Genomic DNA, 7,478 nt, shown 5'->3' with positions numbered 1-7,478 from the left:
GGTGGCTTGCGCAGAGCGGGGGGCCGGGAAGGCAAGCCGGGGAGACAAGCTGGGGAGTCTGGCACTCACCATCAGGAGGCAGGGTGGCATCAGGGGTGAGGCGCACGAACTCTGGGACCAGCAGGTGTGGGTTTGAATCCCAGCTCTGCCCTTTACTAGGTGTTGCCCTGTGACACTGTGTTTAACTGCTCTAAGCCTCAATTTTCTCATCTGTAGAAATCACCTGTTTCATAGGGCCGGCCTGAGGTAAATGAGATGATGTGGGTAAAGAGCATAACCCAGTGCTTGACGCTCGGGGAGCACATCTTATTCATTGATTGCGCTGCTGGGGCTTAGTCATGGCACATGGGAACTTCCATCCTTGCTGCAGCCCGTGGGATCTTTAGTTGCAGCGTTCAGGATCTCTCAGTTGCAGCATGTGGGATCTCGTTCCTCCATCAGAGATCGAACCCTGGCACCCTGCTTTGGGAGCACAGAGTCTTAGCCACTGGATCACCAGAGAAGTCTCTGTGGCTTCTTTTTAGGAGACCTGGAGTGACTGGCTTTTGCTGAAGCCCTCATAACTTAGCTCACCCCAGGAAATCTAAAAAGGTACCCTTTCCATTCCCTCAGGGAGAGGTACACATGGAATGTGGGTCTGGGGAAGGGAGGTAAAGTAGAATCTGAGGCTGATGGGGTTTGGGGTGTCATGCAGAGAGAGTGGGGACCAGTACCAGGTTCCCAGACACTTCTGGGCCTGCTGGGAGCTAGGGGCCAAGAAATGACCTGCAGGAAAGACAGTGTTAGGACTGGGACGGGGCCCCACGCAATTGGGGATGTTAGTGAGGTCATGCAAAGGAGCGGGCCACTTGAAAAGGCTAGGGGTGAAGCTAGGAGGCTCGGGTGCTGTCACACCCTAAGACCCACCATGAGGGTCATCCCTCACTCATGAGGATGCTCAATATAAGGCAAATAGAATCTAGGAAGGATACGGCAGCAGGTCCACAGGGGACACAGGACAGAGTTTTCAGGTCAGAGACAGTGTTCCCTGGCGGCCAAAAGCTCAGACTCTGCAGCCAGGCAAGTGGGGTTTGAACCCTGATTCTGCCACTAACTAGTTGCATGACCCTGGACAAGCATCTCTGGGCTAAGTGCTGTGGCTGTAGTCACGACTCCTGATTTCGTGGTACTTGTGCTCTAGCTGGGGAGGTGGAGGCTTAGAAACACGCAGGCGGTAGGTGACACACCCATTCACCAGGGCTGTCAGTGCCGTGAACTGGAGGGAAGGGAATGTCAGTGTGTTTTCTACAAAGTCTCCAGGGACCATGAAATGCCAGCTGGGTTTGGAGAGATTAAGGGGAAAGCTTTCAGGGAGAGGAGAACCTGGGGACAGGGACGCCAAGAATCTGTCCCCCCAGAGCAGGAGGTGGGGTCGTGGGATGGGGGTTATGGCTGGAGGGGCGCTAGGATGCCAATCGCCTTGAATGGAGATGGAGAAGTTTGAAGCTCCAGGCTCCATCCGCTCCCTCTGAGCTGAGGCAGGTGTGGGGGCACGAAGATGAGTCAGAAGGCCTCACAGGTGCCCCTGCCGAGGCTGTGTCCACACCGCTAGCCCCTGCCAGCTGCCCCAGCCTCCCTGGGTCCCCAGGGTCAGGCCGTGATGGGGTGAGATTTATCATGGGCAGGTGTGCTCTGAGACGGTATATTATCCAGGATTATGAACTGTAACAGGATAATCTCTCTAATGTAATTCAAGCTCTCGACATGGCTTATGGCTCCTTAATGTACCTCAGACTGAAGAATTACAAGAACATTCTCCCCCAAGCTCCCCCATGTCCCCTCCCTCCCTCCTCTGTCAACCCCTAAATGATTTAGTCAATAGCCTGAAGCCAGATCTTGGCATTTAGTCATAATTCAGTGCAGTTCAGTAAACATGATGGGCAAGGAGCTTTCTCTGCCTGCCTTCTTCCACAAAGGCCTCTCTTTCCTCCTCCCCCCAAAATCTACCCCCCAGGGACAGGCTGGGATGCAGGACAATGCAGGGAACTCAGCTCCCCAGCACTCACCTCAGCACCCACTCTGGGCACCAAGGCTTAAGCTGCCAGGCTTAGGGTCAGGGGCCCCAGTCATTCAGCAGGGTGGTCCCTGGACTTGACACCCTCCAGACTGAGAAGATATCTCCAGAGCTACAGACTAACCAGTCCAGGAATCTTAGGATGCTCTGGTCCTGGGACTCCACCCTGTAAAACTCATGCTCTCGGGGAAACATTCAAATCTTCTGTAAGCTATACCACAAAATGTTGTGCCAAGCTTTATTTTCTATAGTTTTGCCCCTCCTAGGGGAAAAAAAAATAAAAAAAACCTTCCTCAGAGAGTGGTCACCAAACCAGAAATCAATTGACAGAGCCCCTTTCACTGCACAGGTGATGATCTTGTCACTCAGATGGGTCTTTTCTAATAATAGATTGCATTTATTGAGCACTTACTATATTGCTGGGCATTTTCCTAAGTACATCACATGATTCATTCGTATAAGGCTTCCAAAAATCTCTGGGTGGGAACTACTGTTCCCCCATTTTACTGATAAGAAAACAGGCTCAGAGAGGTGAAGCCGAGGCTACAGATCTATTTATTTTATCTTATTCATTTGTGCTTGGCTGTGCTGAGTCTTCATTGCTGCATACCGGCTTTTCCCTAGTTGTGGTGAGCTGCAGCTACTCTCTAGTTGCGGTGTGAAGGCTTCTCATTGCTGCAGCTTCTCTTGTTAAGACATTCAGGCTCCAAGGCATAGTTGCTCTGCGGTCTGTGGAATCTTCCCATACCAGGGATAGAATCCGAGTCCCCTGCGTCGGTGGGCAGATTCTTTACCGCTGAACTACGAGGGAAGTCCCACAGATCTATTGAGTGGGGAAGCTGGGATGTGAACCAAGGCAGTCTGGCTCCAGAGCCTGCATTCACGACCACTGCTCTGCAATGTACAGGGTCATACAGCACTTGAACCCAGGACCCAGTGTGCTCCACGCCCAATCCCAGGCTTTTCTCTATCCACTTAGCATCCTGCTGATGAAGCAATGGGACACAGCAACCACGTCTTTCCTGGCTCTTGGTCCATTTTCACAGTGGCCCTCAAGCCCAGCTTTGCTTTCCAGTCCCTGCAGTGATCAGAAATCCAGGCCTCCCCTCAACCAGCCAGTGAGCCAAATGAAGCTATTTGAAAGCCCCCAGCTCAATGCAGGCAGGCAACCCCTCTTCCTCTGCTGTATTCTTTGTGTCCATCACCCAACTCACCCTTTACTTTAAGCATAAAGCTAGAGGCCCCTCCAGGCTGCCAGGATCCAAGGAAGCCAGCAGAAATCTCCTCTGTGGTAGGAAAGGGCTCCAGGTTGCAAGGACTTCCTCCCAAAAGCAGCTCAACAAAAACGAGACAGTCTCACGGGCAAGTGCTCTGTCTATCCGTGCCTTCTGTATGCACCATGATGCTGTTTCCTCAATGTTCTTCTTGACCTTGGCAAATCCCTTGGTCCTTTGGTGACTCACTGTTATCTCTAAAGTGGGCTAATAATAGCAAGAACTAAATTAAAAGATGTAGGTTAGAAAATTTTTGGATAAAGCAGTCCATACATGCAACTACAACACACACACCATAGTGCACACACCGCTCTGGCTGAGCTGGTCGTTTAGATGTGGATTTAGTTGTGCCCCCAGCCTCATCCCTGTAACCATACCCCAATAAAAAGAAAAAAATCCAGGTGAGTGGTATATCTCTGATCTCTGGATCCAGGATACACTAACTCAAGTTATACCAGCCTCTCCAGCTACAGAGTCTTTGGCATTTGTTAATCTTTGCCCTGGGAGAGACTACTGCTTAGTCTGAGGTCCTTAGGAGGGATGCTGCCAGATATAGGGGGAATTTGCAATATACACTGTTCATTGAGTTGGATTGCATATGGTACCTGGTGTGACAGAATGAACCCAGCATAGGAGTGTATGGACACCTGAGTCATGGTCCTGCCCCTAACTTCCTTTTCCCTGAACCTCAGTTTCCTCATCTGTAAAATGGGGTCTGGGAGGAGGTCCCAGGTCCCTTCTAGTCTAACATTCTGTTTCAGGATGTAATTCCTTTGCAGGTTTGCCCCGATCCTTTCCCAGGTCCTCAGGTCCTTCCAGCTCCCTCTTTGTGGTCAGTCTGGCCCTATTTCTTATCAGAGACCTGTTTTGTTATTCCAGGAAATGCCACAAGGGGGAGCCTTCTTAGGATGTCTGGGGTCAGGAAGGAAGCCTAGGCCAGTAAGTGCAAGGCTATGGTGGGAGTCAGCCAGTCCCAAGGGGCTGCAAGACCCAGATGGAAAAAGAAAGTTGGGAGAACAAGGGAGGGGGCTGTAAGCTACAAAGACCATATTCCAAGCTCCTGAAGGACTGAGACCTTGCTTTGTGTTAATTCCTGTCTCTCTGTCATACACTTGTAAGTGCATATCTCATTTGATCCTCAATGTACTCCATGAGTCATACAGTGTGGGTGAAATTATCTGTTGCCTCTACAGTTGGGAGAACTAAAGCTCAGACAGGCTCCAGGCTCACCCAGGGTCACACAGCCAACCTGGACCAGAGCTGTTGATGGCCCCAGTGTCCTGTCCACTGCCCAGGTCTCCTCCGGGGTCTTGCCCCAGGCTGGACACATGGGAGACCTTCAGGGATGCTTCCTGAATGAATGCGTAGGTGCTCTGGGTGAGGCTGCAACCTCCGTGCATAAGCGTCCTCTGGTAACACCTTGGTTCCGCTTTCTACCCCTTGCTCTTACCTTCCCAAATCACAGCGTTCATCTCTTACCAAATCACTTCCATGATCCAGAAGTGCTGGCACTACGGTCATGCCGTCACCAAAAGCCCTACTCACCTCTATTTATCTTTCAAGTCTTGCTCGGGTGTGTCACCTCCTCCAGGAAGCCTCCTTTGACATCTGCTCCCACCATGGACAGAGTTGCGATCATTCTCCTGTCGGCCCCCCAAATAAGCTTCCTGATTACAACACACCAATCATTGTTTAAAAGTTATTAGATACTAGTCTGAGCTCCCCCAGAAAGGGGACTGAGTCTAATTCATCTCTGACTCCCAGTGTCTATAAAAGCTCAGCTCAGCCATCAAAGACTCATTTTGGGTACTGCCCCCCTCTCCCTCTACAGTAGTGCCTCTGCCCTGGGGACCCTCTGGTAAAGGTATTTGAAGTGCATTTGGCCTGAACGAATGAATGACTGGTGAGCGCACTCCTACCCCCTTTTCTCTCCTGACCCCTCAAGTATCAGGAAAGCTGACAATTCCAGATTTCTGAAGATACTTCAGAACCCTTCTCAGCCCACCTTCAACCCCTCTAAACCACTCCCCTTGGGGCTATTTTATATATAAGGCATTCTCCCTGGCTTGGCTGGAATCCCCCATGGGACTCTCAAAGCTGAGGGGACTTTCATTGGATCCAACTCACTTGTACAGGTGAGAAAAGTAAGGTCCAGAAAGAGAAGGTGACTGGGTCGTTCCTTCATTTACTCATTCATTCAACAAATATTCACCAAGTGCTCACTATGTGTGAAACTCTGGTCTCCGTCTGAGACTTTTTTTTTTTAACTAAGTGGACTTTAAAAATATTTATGTGTGCATGTATGTGTGTATTCAGCTGCATGGAATCCTAGTTCGGCATATGGGATCTTCTGGTACATGGGCCATAGCATGTAGAATCTTAGCTCCATGACCAGGAATCAAACGCACCAACCAGGAATTGAACCCACGTACCTTGCATTGGAAGGCAGATTCTTAAACACTGGACCACCAGAGAAGTCCTGAGCTGAGACTTAAAAAAAAAAGTCTCTAACTTCATAGCATCTACAATGGAAGAGATAGACAAACAAATTAGCAGGTAAGCATGTAGCCTATATTAGATGGTGATAAAAGCCACTGAGATATGCAAAGCGAGGGAAGGGAGATGGGGAGCCTGGGGGTATTGGTTGGTGGAGGGTAGAAAAGAACCTTAGCAAAATGAGTGAGAAAGCACTGTAGGGATCTGGGAAAAGATTGTTCCAGGCAAAGGCAATAGTAAGTGCAAAGGTCCTGAGGCAGAAACATGCTGTCCTGCCTGTACAACAGTGACTGGAGTAGATAGAGTGAGGGGGGGGGAGAAGTGGGAGGGAAGGGCAGAGCACTGATCAGATGCTCTAGGGTCTTTGAAGGATCCTTTTCTCTGAGTGAGATGTGTACCCACTCGATTTTTAAGCAGAAGAGGGACAGGCTCTGACTTTGATTTTAAAAAGATAACCCTGGATGCTCTGCTAAGAACAGACTGAGGGGACAAGGGATGCAGAGTGACAAGAGGGGCTGCGATATTCCCCGGCAGGAGAAGCTGGTGGGTTGGACCGGGGTGGGGGTGGGGGTAAGTGGGGAAAGTGGTGAAGGGTAGCAAGCAGATTCTGGACATATTTTGAAGGTAATGTAAACAAGATTCGCTAAAGCATTTGGATACATGACAGAAAAAGAGAGGGGTTGAAAATAACTCTAAGATTTTCTTCCCGAGCAACTGGAAGGATGAAGTTGCCCTTTTCGGAGATGGAGAAGACAAAAAGGAGCAGGTCTGGAGGAAAGATCAGAATTTCAAAGTTGAACACGTTGAGTTTGAGATGCCCACTAAACCTTCAGGTGGAGATAGGAAACAGGATTGACAAACCGGCAGGTCAGGAGAGAGATTACGGGAGAGCTAAGAGAACCAAAACAAAATCTCAAGCCTCCCGACTTGCCACAGTACAGAAAGGACTCTTCCCGTGGGTTGGAGAAGTTAAATACCTGCGCTCAAAACCTAGGGCGCAGGGAAGAAAATACGGTAACCCTGCGCGCACGCCCCCACCCTCAGTAGTGCCAACTATCAAGCAAGAGCAGGTCCGGGAGAGGGGGTGGCTATCCTGGGGCTCTTAGGCGAGACCAGAGGGGGCCAGGGCACCGCACACACACACATCAGGGGCGAAGCGGGGGCCGCTCGGACTCGGGGGCGGATCTTCACTGAGGTCTGGGTTTCTTCTCCCGGCAACGGTCTTGACTCGCTTCCTTGAGTCACCGTCAGATATTTATTTAACCTCGTGGTTCAGCCTCCCTGGGGCCAGCAGGAGGGATGGAGGCAGGGCGGGGGAGGCTGGCGGAGATGGGGAGCGAAAGGGGAAACATTTTTTTCCCCTCCAACAGGCCGCGGCTGCCTCGCTCCTTCGTGGGGTCCCACCCCGGGCCCTCAGGCCTCCGGGGGTCAGCCAGCTTCTAAGAGTTAAGGGAAATAAGGAATCACGCTGGTCCACCCCCACCCCCACCCCCATCGGTTTAAGACCAGAGGAAACCTGGGGAGGAGTAACTAGTCTAACGGCCTACACTGAATCCGAGGCGGTGCCAGGCTGCCAGTCTCTGGGGTCCCCCATTCCTTGTCCATCCAATGAGCGCCCGAGGCCCAGCGGTGCCAGGGGAGCCCACAGACCTCTG

General features: G+C 51.0%; 1 long non-coding RNA gene across 2 annotated transcripts; it reads right to left on the bottom strand.

The window, feature by feature from the left end:
- Window positions 1-2,437: 2,437 nt before the first annotated feature.
- LOC102403822 lies at window positions 2,438-6,120 on the bottom strand. Of its 2 annotated transcripts, none has more exons than XR_003104823.2 (3): window positions 5,760-6,120; window positions 4,873-4,994; window positions 2,438-3,534 (listed from the first exon to the last, which is right to left on the bottom strand). It is a non-coding gene; the product is annotated as an uncharacterized LOC102403822 (long non-coding RNA). The 2 variants fall into 2 exon arrangements; XR_328506.3 differs by having other exon boundaries at window positions 4,873-4,970.
- Between the last annotated feature and the right edge of the window lie 1,358 nt (window positions 6,121-7,478).

The sequence above is a fragment of the Bubalus bubalis genome, chromosome 2 (genome assembly GCF_019923935.1).
Source record: "Bubalus bubalis isolate 160015118507 breed Murrah chromosome 2, NDDB_SH_1, whole genome shotgun sequence".
Lineage (NCBI taxonomy): Eukaryota > Metazoa > Chordata > Mammalia > Artiodactyla > Bovidae > Bubalus > Bubalus bubalis.
Note: the sequence above shows the minus strand (reverse complement) of the source record. Positions and strands in the feature narration are given on the sequence as shown.